Source organism: Equus przewalskii, chromosome 27 (genome assembly GCF_037783145.1).
Source record: "Equus przewalskii isolate Varuska chromosome 27, EquPr2, whole genome shotgun sequence".
NCBI classification, from domain to species: domain Eukaryota; kingdom Metazoa; phylum Chordata; class Mammalia; order Perissodactyla; family Equidae; genus Equus; species Equus przewalskii.
Window position 1 is genome coordinate 7059041 of NC_091857.1, and position 15844 is coordinate 7074884.

The following is a 15844-nucleotide window of genomic DNA, read 5'->3' on the forward strand; positions in this document are numbered from 1 at the left end:
TTTTTTTTTGGTGAGGAAGATTGGCCCTGAGCTAGCATCTGTTGCCAATCTTTCTCTTTTTGCTTGAGGAAGATTGTCACTGTGCTAACATCTGTGCCAATCTTCCTCTATTTTGTATGTGGGATGCCAGTACAGCAGGGCTTGAAGAGCAGTGCATAGGTCCACGCCCAGGATCCAAACCCATGAACCCTGAACCGCTGACACACAGCATATGAGCTTAACCACTAAGCCACTGGGCCTGGGCCAGCCCCTCATATTGATATTTTTGATTAGAGTGCACTGCTGCACACGAAGACCCTGCCAAGAGTGTCACACAATATGCAGTGAATACACTGCATTACCTTTAAACAGTGAAAAATGCTAAACTCTGAAGATACCTCAAGGGTTCTAGATAAGCAATTGTGGACTTGTTTTAAAAAACCAGAAGCGTTATTGCCCTCTTCCAAACTTTGCTTTCTCATTTTTATCAGTCATTATGTGTGTGTTTTTAAAATATATTTCATATATAGATAGATAAACATATATAACAAATATATTTTAATAAATATATATTTTACAATGTTCTCTTATATGAAATGAGTATATAAACATACAGATAATTTTATAGTTTATGAAACACAATAATAAACCACTTGTCATAAAGTTCATACCATTTATTTTCTTTTGATTATTATAAATGTGATTGGTACATTTTTCAATTTCATTTCTATGATTTCTAGTAAAGTAGAAATATTTTTGATACTCTGATAATTTGCATTTTTGTCTTTTTTACCTAACAAACTTCTCTAATTTACCCTTTTTTAAAAAGAAAACTTTCAGTTCCACTGATTCATTCTAGCTCCTTCTATTTTAGGTCAAAGCCATTTCTCATTATTTTAAAGTTCTGTTACCTCAATATTTGTTACCATTTTAAAACAATATTGCTGAAAACAGATATTCAAACCAATTATTAGATAAAAAAGACTTTAAAAAAATTAATTGTTCCCCTAAGAATTGGAAGTTCCTGCACAAATTTTAGGTAAATAATCACCAATTGATTTTCTCTTTTATAAGGTAAGAATTGTAAACTTTAGGTATTATAGCTACGTTGATATCACTCTTGTGTAAAACTTGAAATGACAGAATTATATTTTTCCCAAAATGATTAATTAATTTCCCAGGAGTCTTTATTCAGTCTTAATTTAGAGTATTTATTTCATTAAATCACTATACTTATTAAATTAGAACAGGAAATGCTAATGGGCTTTATCTTGAGAGCCAATTTTGATCAAAACGCAACGACTGTGAATATGCAATATGATGAGAGCAATTGGAGTTCATGTTAAGACTTTGTAGCAGAGAGTGCCAGGATGGATTATCCAAGTCTTTCATTGATGAAGGATAGGAAACTAATGGCACAGGTACCTGTACTTAAGCATATTAGGTTAAGGGTTTTATTTTTGCCTAATTTTTCCTGAACCTTTGATTTGTCTCAAATCTCATGCTACCACTCCCATATTGATTGCTAAGTTTTTCCTTTTATTTTAATATCCAGTATTAAAATTATCACATTGTCTTTTCTTTTCCCCAACAGTTCATCTCAGTTATACATTTCATGCTTTAAAATAAAACTTAGAATAATAATATGTGTTATAATACAGTATTAATAATGTATAACAGAGAATTCAATTGAAATGTCTTTAAATCTGTTAACTAGTTCATGGAAAATTGACATCCCTATAAGATTTAGTATACAAATATTTATATCATTTTGTTTCTCAGGAAATGTTCATATGTGCTCTACACATGATATTAATTTTATTTCATATATTATTGTTATAATGAATAAGATGTTTTTTATCTTTTTAACAAATTAATATAGAGAAGTTATAATTTTTTTCCTACCTATGCATATGGAAAAACTATACAACTTTTTGGTTTGTTTTGTATCTACTGAATTTACTGAATGTTTTATATTTCATTGAATATATTTGTTTTACAAGGTAAATAATCATATTTCCTGTGAAATGCCATTTTGTCACCTTCTGTCCTATAGTTGCTTTTATGTTTTACTTCATATTTCTGAATAATAAGGCTAAAATGTCCCTAATGATTTTTGTTAAAATAGTAACAATAATACTTGATATATTTATTTTCCTCCTGATTTAATTCGGGTAGATTGAAATGATTTATGGCCAAAAATACTAAGTTTAAGGAGGTAATTTATCCTACTAAGAAATTTAGTAGTGACCGTTTCGTAGACTGTATCAAAAGATGGGAAGGATTATACAACATGATGCTGTGTCTTTCTTTCCCCCTTAGCTTAGCAGCTTAGTACTGCTGTTTATATGTACCCACTACTGTTTACACATACAAACACATAGTAGTCAAGGTGCACATACAGTCACCTCCCTTAGTGACAGGGATGTGTTCTGAGAAATGCATCGTCAGGCAACTTTGTTGTTGTGTAAACGTTATAGAATATATTTACACAAACCTAGATGGTATAGAGTTCTACACACCTAGGCTACATGGTACTGATCTTATGGGACCACTGTCATATATGTGGTCTGTCATTGACCAAAACATATTTATGACTGTATATAGTATGATGCCAATATTATATATGTATATAATATGCTGTTATGTTAACTGCCTCTTTCTCCCATAGTCTGAAAAACTAGAAAAGTTTGTGTGTTTTATCTCTCTTCAGAGGTATGGACACTCTGGAATTCAATGCTCTTAGTGGTATGGTGGCCTCAACTCTCTGGTGGGTTCAAATAAGTTATGACTTCGTAGATTATTTGCATTTGTTCTCCTTGTTAGAATAGACACAATATGGTGGGTTTCTGCATCTGAAGCAGAACTCTACATACTAATGATGTATCATTTTTCATTACAATTTATTGCAAAAGGTTCTCTAATTTTCATTAGTATTTTTTTTAATGCATGGTCAAGCTGTTAAAGAAATTGCTGCTTAATTCCAAAATTTATAGGGATTTCCAAATTATATTTGGCTTTGTTGTTGTTGTTTTCGGCTTAATTCCACCATGTATTTCAGTGCTTTCATATTTTTTGAGACTAGTTTGTGTATCAGTATACTGTTAAACTTTGTAATTATTTTGTGTGCTTATATAATCATTCTCTTTGTATGTGTGCATACATATGTGCACATATATATATATGTACAATTACATACATAGAGAGGAGAGAAATTGGGAGGGATTGTCATTATAATCTAACAATTAGGTAAAATATGTGGATGATGACTATGTTACTTACATGGCTTTTGCTTTCTAGACAACAATGTCTAGATGTTATGTCATTTAATGAATTAAACAACCAAAATTTTTAAAATGCATGGGTATACTTATACATTGAGTAAAACAATGCCCTGGTTATTATTTGTAAGAGCTCTGACAAAAGTTAAAAAAACTGAGAACAGAATTCGTTTCTACTTGGAACACATAAATTAAAAAGTAGTACAATATGGATTAGTCCTTGAAACCAGCTGTGCTTCTTAGTTTCCTGCGGTTCAACTAAGAGACAAGAAATCTTCTTTTTCTTAAGCTAATTCAAGTTGAGTTTATGCAATTTGCAACCAAAACTCTTCTTGGCCAAGTGGCTATACAACATGTGAAAACCCCTTTGCAATTAAGGTAACCATATAATTTGTCATTCAAGCTAGGACACTTGTGAGAATAAAAGGAAATGCTATTGGTAATTTGTACTTGGAAATAGGCATTAACATAAGCTTTTCATGGAAAACTGGAATGTATGTCCAATCTAGTTGTAATCAACTTACAATCAGTTCTAATAGTGGCAATGACATATTTTACTACCAGCTCTAATATTATCACTGCTGTACTAAAGAAACACAAGTATGTACAAGTAGAAGTTGGATAACATAATAGATCTTAATTCAAATGAACTCACAAATGAGACATTTATTTTTTTTGCTTCCTATTTTCTCTTCTTCCATCTTTAAAATTCATGTCAGCATTCTTCCTAGTGAGCTTTCTTGATTCCCAAAATTCAGGACCACAACTTTCGAGGCACACCATTGATCAAGTAGATCCTTGCTTTGTATGGTGGTACAATAGGAACCCCATAAGATTTCTTCCAATTCTGAAAATCCTGTTAAAAAAATTTTATTGAGATGGTTAACAATCATTCTGATATTACACAAATAAAAACTAAACAATAGGATCAACAATGTGCAAATTATATGCATAATCAAGTAAAATGTGACAATATGTCTTTAAATATGATATATCATAATAACCGAATCTCTCATGGTCTAGTGGTTAAGATTCGGTGCTCTCATGGCAGACACCACGGTTCATTTCCAGCCAGGGAACCATACCACCCATACGTCCTTTGTCACACTGTGGTAACAGTGATGCTGAAAGCTATGCCACTGGTATTTCAAATACCAGCAATGTCACCCGTGTTAAACAGGTTTCAGCAGAGCTTCCAGACTTAGACAGACTAGGAAGAAGGACCTGGCCACCCATTTTTGGCCATGAAAATCCTATGACTAGCAGGGCAGCATTATCTGATAGAGTGCCACAAGGTAAGATGATGGCGCAAAAAGACCAGGCAGGGTTCTGCTCCTGCACAGTGTTGCTAGGAGTCAGAATCAACTCCACAGCACTAACAACATAAAAAACAACTGAATAATTGAAAGTTTATTATGTTCCAGGTGGCTTTTTAAGTACTTTATGTATAATTCATTTAGTCTCATGATCACCATATTTTAAAACTCCAGGAAACATTCATTTACATAGATACATGTGAATGGGTCCTTTAAGGTTGTGCAGTTCTGTGGTCTTATTTAATCTTCCTAAAATCCCTATAAATTGATACTCCTATTGTTCTCACTTTATGAATTACTGCGATGAGGATAATTTAAGTAATTGTTCCAAGTATTTCAGCTAGTAAGTAGGGGAGCTGTTTCAAAACTTACGCGATACCCACATTCATTCATCCAACAATATTTTCTGAGCCCCTCCTCTAGTCAAGGCACTGTACTAGGCACTGAGAATATGATTAAGATTGATTGTTAGAATGGGACCTCTCTCTCTCTCTGTATCATACTGGAAATATAAACACACACATTGCTGTATAATTAGTTAGATAACATAAACACACACATCTCTATATGTATGAAAGATAAATAGTTGATAGATGGATATTTACATGCTAATACATTTAACTGAAATTGTGATATATGATTGATTCAAGAGGAAAGAAGGAAAAAAAAGAAGGAAATTATCCAATTAGGATGGGTGTAGTGGGGAGGTTTACATTCTTTGTCTTCTGAAGGTTGAGAAGGAATTATATAGATTAAAGGTGTTTGTGAGCGATTGTGTGTTTGGGGATAGAAGAAGCAGTGGGACGGGGCAGATAATAACAGAATTGCCAGTGCAGCTGGAGCACAGCATGAAGCTAAAGATGAAGCTAGCAATATGTGCAGAGACCAAATTCAAATCGAAATTACTCTTTTTTGTTGTTGTTGTTACTTATAGCTTCCCATCAAACACAGACTGCCTTTCTAGTTACTACTTCATTAGTGGTGAGAACCAATGGATAAAAGTGCCGGTGTGATGCTAAACATGAGTAAATCCATTTAGATGGGAAAGAGCCTGTGAAAATCTTTGTTGCTCACCTAAACGCTACAACAAATTTAGAGCTCAGGATTTAGGGATACTATATCAACCACTTTAGTTTGTCTTTTTCCAGGAAAGCATTTCTTTGCTCCAAGGAACAATTTGTTCTTGGTATACAGAAGGGATATTTTTTAGGATGTTTAATAGCCTCATGTAAATACATTCACCAACATTGTATTTGATTATAATTCAAAATATGAATATATGATATTTAAGGATTTTACATATGAAGATTATAGAATTTAAACCTACATGAGCAGTAATCCATGTCTTTCTTTTCTTTTCTTTTTTACTCTGACACATCTGCTTTAATGTAAAATATTAAACATTACTTAGAGAAGAAAATTATGCCCTGGGAAACTATCACTGTAATTGAGGGGGGCAAAAATAATGCATGTAATTTGTTTGGTTTTAGTTTGTGTTTAAGGATTTTGTAATGGCTTTATCACAATGTAAAGTGAAATCCTAAATCATTTATTTAGTAAGAAGAAATGGCACACAAATTGTTATTTGACATAAATGAAATATAATGCTAAAAAATCCATGACTTTGAACCTGTAATTTGAACAAATCAATTACATCTAAGAAATGAATAGTTCAAGAAACAACTGCTAAATATTTCCACTATGTGTTGCCATAGCCAAAATTATTCTAATTTACATGATGTTTTTTCTATAAAAACATGAGAAAATAAGACTTTTCTATTCTTTATAATAATTGCAAGACTGCCTTAGAAATGTTTGATAGAGAGTTATATGAAAACTCTGGTAAATGGCATTGTCCTTCTTCTCCTCAAAAAAATCATTACATAATCAGGATTTTATATCAGATCCAAAATGCAATAATCGTCTGAAACAATATGCTTCATTATCATCGGTGTTTGAAAATCTTCCTATCAAATCCATAAAGGTTTTCTTCAGCCTCTTAATTATGTATTACTAACCTTCATGTGATTCCGTGTCTGAGCCTGCTAGCCCCAACACACACCAACTGCAGTTCATTTTTAAAAACATTCAATGACTTGGCTCATTTTTCTTTTCTAATACAAATTAGAAACAGATTATTGGCAATTTCCACTTATTACACTTTGTCAAATCCCTCTTTCACTATAATTTGTTAAATTTTCATTCAAATGCAGACAGAGCAGGCCTGAATAAAATATAACAATAGTTATTTTTCAGGAAGATTATGGAAAAATTGTAGTTGAAAGAAATGCAGTGCCACGATAGCCTAAATTATTGTGTAGAAATACCACTTTAGGTAGTTTATTAAATACCAATTTAGAAAAAATTCAAAGTGTGTGATTTATAACTAAAACTCATAATATTTTTCAATGTTTTCAATAATTTATTCAATATTTTTCAATATATTTATTTTGGAGAGCTATAAATACCCAGAAGCTTTCAATATTAGTTTTTATCATTCCTATGTGGAATGCATGTTGATACTTTTTTCCTATCTTCACCTGTTTCACTTTATTAAATACTGCATATGACAAATCAATTTCATGAGTGTCTATAGCAGTTATATCTAGTACCAAAAGTATATTAGGCCCTGGATAAATATAAGTGGAATTGAGTTCAATTGAATTCAGTCATGGGTATCATAACATTGCTTCATTTCCCAGAGCACAAAATGTGAATAGTGGGGCCTGCCCCATGGCCTGGTGATTAAGTTTGGTTTAAGGTTCAGTTTCCAGGTGCAGACCTATACCAATCAGTGGCAGCCATGTTGTGGCAGTGACCCACATAAAATAGAGGAAGATTGGCACAGATCTTAGCGCAGGGGCATTTTCCTCAAGCAAAAAGAGGAAGATTGGCAACAGATGTTAGCTCAGGGCAAATCTTCCTCAGGAAAAAAAATGTAAATAGTATTTTGCTTCTCAACCCTTTATTTGTTTATCCATTCATTCATCTATTAGCCCCAGATATATTTATTGAATATCTATCATGTAGAGAGAAATCAGACAGAAATTCAGAGATTTGTGAAAATGCACAAGATAATGTCATTGCTCAAAATGAGTTAATAACTTCAAAAGAGGGGAAAAAAATAACATGAGGTATGAAAAAATGGTAAAAAGGAAATAAGCTTGAAATATTTATTTTCTACAAGTATATGGGCCTTTGAGGATTATGGTTGAAATAATTCCAATTGAAGTGAGAAAATTTACTTAAATCTGTTGTCATAAAAAGTCACAGTTGAAAAATGGTAGGTATTAGAGATATTCAACATTCAACAAATAATTACTGATCACCTAATAAAAAGCTTATAATCTCTATCTTATCAATTCACTTGACTAATTCCATTTAAACAGCCAAATATTGTTTAGAGATTCTATTTACTCTACCATTAACCAAGAAACTTCTTTTCTTCCCTTTAAATAAATACTCTCGGTTTAGGTTAATTTGGCTTCCTATTTATTGAAAAGACTGGGGTAACGTTTCTGCAGTCTATGAATGACATTAATTTAATGTTTAACATTTCTATATATCTGACTCCTAAATAATAAAGATAGAATTATTAGAAAAGAAAAGATATATTTTAAATTGTCTTATTATCTTACCTAACTTATTCTCCATCCCTGCAATCAAATTCTGAATATTTTTTCTAATGAAACTAGTTCGTTACAGACTATAATATAGTACTGCAGTTTCATTAGTGTAAGAGCTTAGAAAATTCTTGGGTCATCAACACATTCAGTGAATGATATAATTGGCTTACTTCTAAAGTCATTGGCTCCGTGGATGAGTTAATCTCACATCTCAAACACCCTGTGGAAGTTCCAGGTGTACTGCATAATCAGTCTCATGTTCATTTAGCTTGTCAATTGTTTTCCTATGTTCATTCCTGTCTAATTTTGACCTATTTCCCCTTTGAAAATATTGAAGCACCTTGAAGACACATGCTTTCTGTATTCCTTCTGACTGTCCTGTTCTGATTACTTTTGACATCATGTGTACCTAGGCCAATTATGAACCTTAGCTATTCTCTCAAGATCATAGGATAGAATAAATCTGGAAGATGAGAAATTGATAGAAAGCAAAAAACTAATGGTTCATGCGACCCCAACTTAGCCAAATGTCTAGAGCATAAGTAGTCAAGAGAATGAAAAAAATGTATCTTGGTTTAGGGGACAGAAAGCTAAGGGTCAAGAACAAGAAAAAAGAGTGAAAAGACTATTGGAAATAATATTTATCGACGCTCAAATAAAGTTGAGACTCTTCCAAAAAAAACTAGTTACCCCCAATCTTTTTTTTCTCCTTCTTCTATAAATGTATCATAGCACAATTTCAACTTCTTTAGCAAATCTACAAAAGAGACTTCATTACAATATAATATAAACACTTAAAATGTCCCAGTAGTGATATGTTCTATTCTCATTTTCTATGGGTCATCAAGCCATAAAAAATTATTTAAAAAGCTGGAGTTAGATTGAACCAGTTCTACTTACGGGTTCAAACTATTCATTTTTAATAGAGAAGTTTGCCTAGGGTTAACAATGTAAAAGGATATGAACTGCTTTAAGCCTTTAAATAAGACAGATGTTACAAATTTATATTGTTTGTGGCTACAGTTTTCAAGATGTTTTTGTTTTCAACAGCCTGCAATTTAAATCCCCCTTTCAAATGCCCCATCAAAATTATGAAATCAATACAAAAATAGTAGAAAATGTGTTACATGTATACACAGGGAAGGGAAACTCAAATTTATTTTTGAAAACTGATATAAGAATTGAAACACATGGAATTGGAATAAAGGAAAAGAAAACAAGTGTTGAGTAGTCTGTGATTTGACACAACTTAAAGAAGACCAATATCGGACAACAGAAAAGTTTTAATATGAGCAGGATTAGAAATATACATTTTGAGAAGAGGAAGAAGGGAGAGGAGAGAGAGAGCTTTCTTTAATTAAGAAAATTTTAGAATAAACATATCTAAATATATACTAGTGACAACATTTTTAAAATGTCAGTTACATCCAGAGAATATGTATATACATACATAAGGTATGATATAATCTATTACACTATGCTCCAGGGCCCTACTTTTATGTAATACACATACCAAAGTAACTGAGGCAGAGTACCCAGCTACATAATTCAGTGAAGACAAAATTGTTAAACACCAAAGCCTACCTTTCAGTTTCTCAAATTTAGGCAATTCAGAGCTAATAACAATATAGGAAAATCCAATCAACACAGAAGTGTTTGGTATACATTCTCCGTCAACAAGAAGCCACAGTCTAATGAAGGAGAGCCTCAAGGTGCAGGCAGTTACCTCCCAGCACAACAGAAAAGATTTGTCAAACCACCTTATCAAGTGTTCCTCCCGGGTAACTTAGCTCTCTCCTTTGCCTCATTGTAACCACGGTCCTGACAGCTGTCATAAGAATGTCCTTGCTTTCCTTTATATTTTACAACTATACATTTGTGTTACTAGACAATCTAGTTTAGTTTTACATCTTTTTATCTTACAGAAATGGAGTTATTCTTTGTGTACTCTTTGGTCGTTTGCTTTTCGTGTACGACATTTTGCAGTGAGATTGATTTGTGTAGTTGTATCTGTGTCTCATTCATTATCTATGTTGTGTTGCATCCCGTTGTGAGAATATGCCACATTTTATTTTCCATTCTCATATAATTGGAATGTTTCTGTTTCGAGGTTATTCAAAGTTTTGCCCTAATGAATATTCTTATATGTGTATGGGCATAAGTGAGAACAATTGTTCTTTGTCAGACACACACACACGCACACACTAATTGAGGCCTTTCAGAAGTTGCAAAGACAATATTGAAGAGAAGAACAAAATTGGAGGACTGACACTGCTTGACTCCAAGACTTACTGTGTAAAGCTGTAGTAATCAAGACAGTGTGATTATTGGAGAAAGAAGAGACAAATAGATCAATGGAACAGAATAGAGAGTCCGGAAACAGACTCCCATAAATCTAACAAAGGACAAAGGAGCAAAGGAAATACGATAGAGCAAAGATAGTCTTTTCAACAAATGGTGCTGGAAGAACCGGACAAGCAAAAAAAGGAATCTCAATGCAGACCTATATCCTTCACAAAAATTAACAAATTGGATCACAAACCTAATGTAAATTGGATAACTATGAACCTTTTAGAAGATAACATAGGAGAAAATCTAGATGTCCTTGGGTATGGTGATGACTTTTTGGATATAACAACAAAGGCACAATCCATGAAGGAATAATAACTAAGCTAGACTTCATTGGTATTAAAAGTTCTACTCTATAAAAGACACGGAGAGAATAAAAAAAACTAGTCACAGACTGAGAGAAAATATCTACAAAAGGCATACCTAATCAAAGGCTGTTATCTGAAATATACAAAAATACTGTTAAAATCCCAAAATAAGAAAACAAACAACTGGATTAAAAGATAGTCCAAAGATCTTAAGAGACATGTCACCAAAGAAGACATACAGATGGAAAATAAGCATATAAAAAGATGCTCTACATCATATGTCATCAGAGAAATGCAGATTAAAACAATAATGAGATACTACTACATACCTCTTAGAATGGCCAAAATCCAGAACACTGACAACACCAAGTGCTGATGAGGATGTGGAGCAACCAGAACTCTGATTAATTTACAGTGGGAATGCAAAATGGAATAACTACTTTGGAAGACATTTTGGTGGTTTCTTACAAAATTAAACATACCCTTGTTATACAATACACCTATCTTGCTCCTTGGTACTTTCCCCAAGGAGTTGAAAACTTTTGTCCCTACAAAAACCTGCACACTGATGTCTATAGCAGCTTTATTCATAATTGCTAACACTTGGAAGCAATCAAGATGGGTGAATGCATAAATAAATTGTGGTACATCAAGACAGTGGCATGTTATTCAGCACTAAATTGAAATGAGCTGTCAAACCTTGAAAAGGCATGGAGGAACCTTGAATGCATATTACTAAGTGAAAGAAGCCAATCTGAAAACACTACATACTGTACAATTCCAACTATACAACATTCTAGAAAAGGCAAAACGATTAAGAAAGTAAAAATATAAGTGGTTTCCAGGAGTTTTGGGGGAAGGAGAAATGAATTGACAGAGTACAGAGGATTTTTAGGGCAGTGAAACTATTCTGTATGATACTATAATGGTGGATACACATCATTATGCATTTTTCCAAACCCATAGAATGTACAACACTTAGAGTGAACCCTATCATAAACTCTGGCCTTTGAGTGATAATTATGTGTTAATGTAGGTTCATCTTTCCTAACAAATATGCCACTCTGGTGGGGATATTGATGGAGCGGGAGGTTATACATGTGTAGGGGTATATGGGAAATTTCTGTACCTTCTGCTTGCTAGATTGCTGTGATCCTAAAATTGCTCTAAAAAATAAATTCTATTAAAATGACATTGTAAAGAATCCATGCCATTTCCATTTTTTAAGGGTACCAGCATACAGAAAACAAATACCGAAGAAAGATTTTAAAAATTGGGAGACCCTCGGTTGAGAGATGATGTTCCTTCCCCTTAAATCTCAGTGGAGTGCATAATGTTTTGATCAAAAGAATGTGGTGAAAGATAAGGCGATAGAACGTGATCTGAATCCCACTTGGCTTTTTCTCAGAACATATGCTTGGAAACCCTGAGCCTAAATGTGAGAATTCTGGCCATCCTATCCAAGCTGGCTAGATCACAAGGAGAGAAAGAGATTCCTGAAGGTTCCAGCTTTGAGCTGTTCATGTATTCCCATCCCAATTACCAGATATGTAAATGTAGAAACATTTGAGATAACCCAAGCCCCAGACATTATTGTACTACAACTTCGTGATCAACTTTGACCCAGAACAGCCCAGCTGAACCGCTCTAATTCTTGGTCCACAGATATGTGAAACTATAATTACTGTTTTAAGTCACTTAATTTTGGGGTGACATGAAGCAAAAGTAGTAACTGATAGAGAAATATCTTATTAGTTTGAAATTATTCTTGCTATCTTTATTTTTAATACTCACTTTGGATATAACATACATTTATCTAAGTTTAAAATTATTTTCACTCTTCCTTCAAAAAAATCTTAGAGCAATTTTATTCAATTTACCCATCTCCTGCATACACAGAACACATATACCCCTATATATTTGTAATTTTAAGAATGCAAAAAATAATCATAATTGTTTTTAAATGCCAATGTTTTTGGTCGTAACTCATACATTTACTGTTTATGGGGGGAAAAATATTAAAATTAGCTTCTAATATTTCCCATGCTATATTCTCTGCCTCTGTCTTTTTCTGTCCCTGTACCTCTTAATCTTCTAAACCCCCAAAACTTGTTGATTAAAATATAGCTCTCTCCTCCACATCTCCATCTTTTTTTTCCTCTTGGTTGAGCTCCGTATCATTTTTTATAACTTTTATGTCAATTGATTAATTTGCTCTCAACTATGTCTAAACCATTGGTAAAAAAATGATTATATTTCTACATTTTTTTCTTTTTTTTGAGGAAGATTAGCCCTGAGTTAACTAATGCCAATCTTCCTCTTATTTCTACATTTTATGTTACAGTTTTTTAAGCTCTATTTGATTCTAAAACTGTTAAAATATATAATTTGAAATTTCAGTCAAATTTTTGTTCTAAATATAGCGATCCACATTTTACTAATGTAAATGATCAGAAATCAAGATTTTTACATATTTTGTATATTTCAAAAGGTATAAAAATTCTGATTTAATAAAAGACAGCATGGATTTGGATTTTACCATGTAACAGATGCTATATTGGGCAGTGGGATAATAAGTATAAATATTATGCAATTGCTCTCAAATAGTTTGCTGTAATGTGAAAAAAAGGCAAAATGAAACAGATTTATTCATTTCTAATGATAAGTTTCATGGCCTCCAAACTGATTTTGATAAGTACTAAGTTTGCAAATCAGTATTACCTCTAAAATATATAGTAAATTCTTCAACAGCTTGATTCACATATAGACTAGTTTTGCCAATAATTTTTAATAATACAAGTTTCAGGATAAATATTCTTAATTAAAAATATGTTTGGTTAAATAAATTATAATGCATATTTTGGAGCATATATTTAGGTCCCATGGGTTTTCTTGGTCACTCTTGTGAATTACTTGTATATGATATATTCGAGGGAAATGTCAGGTGGATTTCTCTTCATGGTCAAGTTTGTTTCATTGTCCAAGTACTGGATGAAACATAGAATTAATGCTAAGTTAAACTATATCTATATGTAATTGAAATAAGAGAACCGTTAAATGAGAGACTAGTGCTGAGAAGACAGAGGGAAAAGTTGTTGCTGTTGCTCAGGATAGCTGAGGGGACAGTTACAGCTCTTAGACGCTCGCCTGTCACTTCCCCATCCCCCAGATGTCAAGGGAGTGTCTGATAATACACCCCAGATGAGCTGCTCACCTATCTACTCTGACTCTCTTCACCCAAGTGGAACAGATATTTCTTAATTAGAGGTATAACTTTAAAGTCAAGATCCTTCTCCCTTTGATGTGTGATAATATAAAATCATATCATATCATAGAAACATTGCTATATTTCACATACTTCCTATAGAAAGCCTTCTGTTTAAAACATTCTTAGAAAAGGAAAACTTTCAGGGAATTCACCAAATTTTGAAAAATGGAATGGAATACTGAGGGAAATAGATTGTGTCAAAGTAAAATGAATCGAAGGACAACCATTAAAGGCAGTGAACCAGAGGGAAGAGAAGGCTGAAATTAAATTTATGTTTAGAATGTGTTCCAAATGGCCATGTTTAAAAATTTTAATGAAATATTATAAAATACTCCCATAATCCGCTAAAAATTCAGAGGTATCTAAAACATCATGATCTCATTTAAAATAATTGCTACTCCCAATATTTCCCTTGTGGTCCACAATCTAAGTTTTGATTTTGCAAGCATAATTTTATTAAGCTGATAAACACAGCCTCAGATTCCCTAATTTTATATTAGCCAGTGGACAATTAATTCTCTTATATGTATTTCTTCTTCCAGTGAGATTTTTCTTTACCCTCATCAGAGATAGTCAGCACATATTCACGCAACCTAAAGTGTAATATATTTCGCTTTAGGACTGCCAAGATGACACATATTTTTCGGTAGAACAGAGTTAGAGAAAATTAAATCTCTCTTAATAGAGATCATTGTACAGACTGGTCATGAGGTATCATCAAATGCTATCGACCTATCTATTTTCTGAATCATAATGTCCCTAGGTTTTAGTAATCAACTATATACTAACTTGAAAAATAATAACTTTTTTTAAGCATTTAAATAAACATAGTTTTAAAGTGATATTTTCAGGAATGATGAAGAAACAGTGAAACTGTCATGTTGATAGTATTAGGATTAAGCAGTAGAAAACTTTATAAAGCAATATGATGACATGTATCCATAAAAAATAAAAATATTTGTACTCATTTCTAGTTATATTTTATTGGATAGCAGTGAAAATATATACAAAATATGTTTGTCAGATTTTTAGAAGATACACATATCCCCTTGGATATATATAATATAGTATGCTAAAATATGAATATATATATTTGACTCTAACAAAATTCTTAAAAGCTCATATTTACTTTTTTTTAAGGAAGTTTAGCCCTGAGCTAACATCTGCTGCCAATCCTCCTCTTTTCGGGGAGGAAAATGGGCCCTGAACTAACATCCATGCCCACCTTCCTCTACTTTATACGTGGGACACCTACCACAGCATGGCTTGCCAAGTGGTGCCATGTCCACACTCAGGATCCGAACTGGCAAAAACCAGGCCACCAAAGCAGAACTTGCGAACTAAACTGCTGTGCCACTGGGCCGGCCCCTTAAAAGTCTATATTTTGAGAGAGTAAAATATATATAGAATATATATTCTTTTAAAAATTGTTACAATATATTTGCTTAATTTTAAGTACAAATAATCTGCAGATATACTGTTATGTTAGGTAAGAAAGCAGAAGTTTTCATAAATATGCATTGATATATGGACTCAGATTGGAATTCATGGCCATAATATATGTCAACGTGTTAGAATTTTTATAACATTTTCCTTCTTATTTCCAAATATTCTAAAAGTAATAAAAACAACTAAAGAATTGAATTTTTCACTATTGTAGATATCCCAAATATTTTAAAACAAATAAAATTTGAGTGATAAAAATAGAGATGCTTTT

At 32.6% G+C, this 15844-nt stretch overlaps 1 long non-coding RNA gene across 6 annotated transcripts in view; it reads right to left on the reverse strand.

Annotated features, from left to right (window-relative positions):
• Positions 1 to 638: 638 nt before the first annotated feature.
• LOC139079832 (uncharacterized) overlaps positions 639 to 15844 on the reverse strand; it is a 280199-nt gene continuing 264993 nt past the window's right edge. For all 6 annotated transcript variants that reach the window (XR_011533777.1, XR_011533778.1, XR_011533779.1 and 3 more), the window contains one exon: positions 639 to 4116. This is a non-coding gene — a long non-coding RNA (uncharacterized lncRNA). The remainder of the gene's footprint in view (positions 4117 to 15844) is intronic.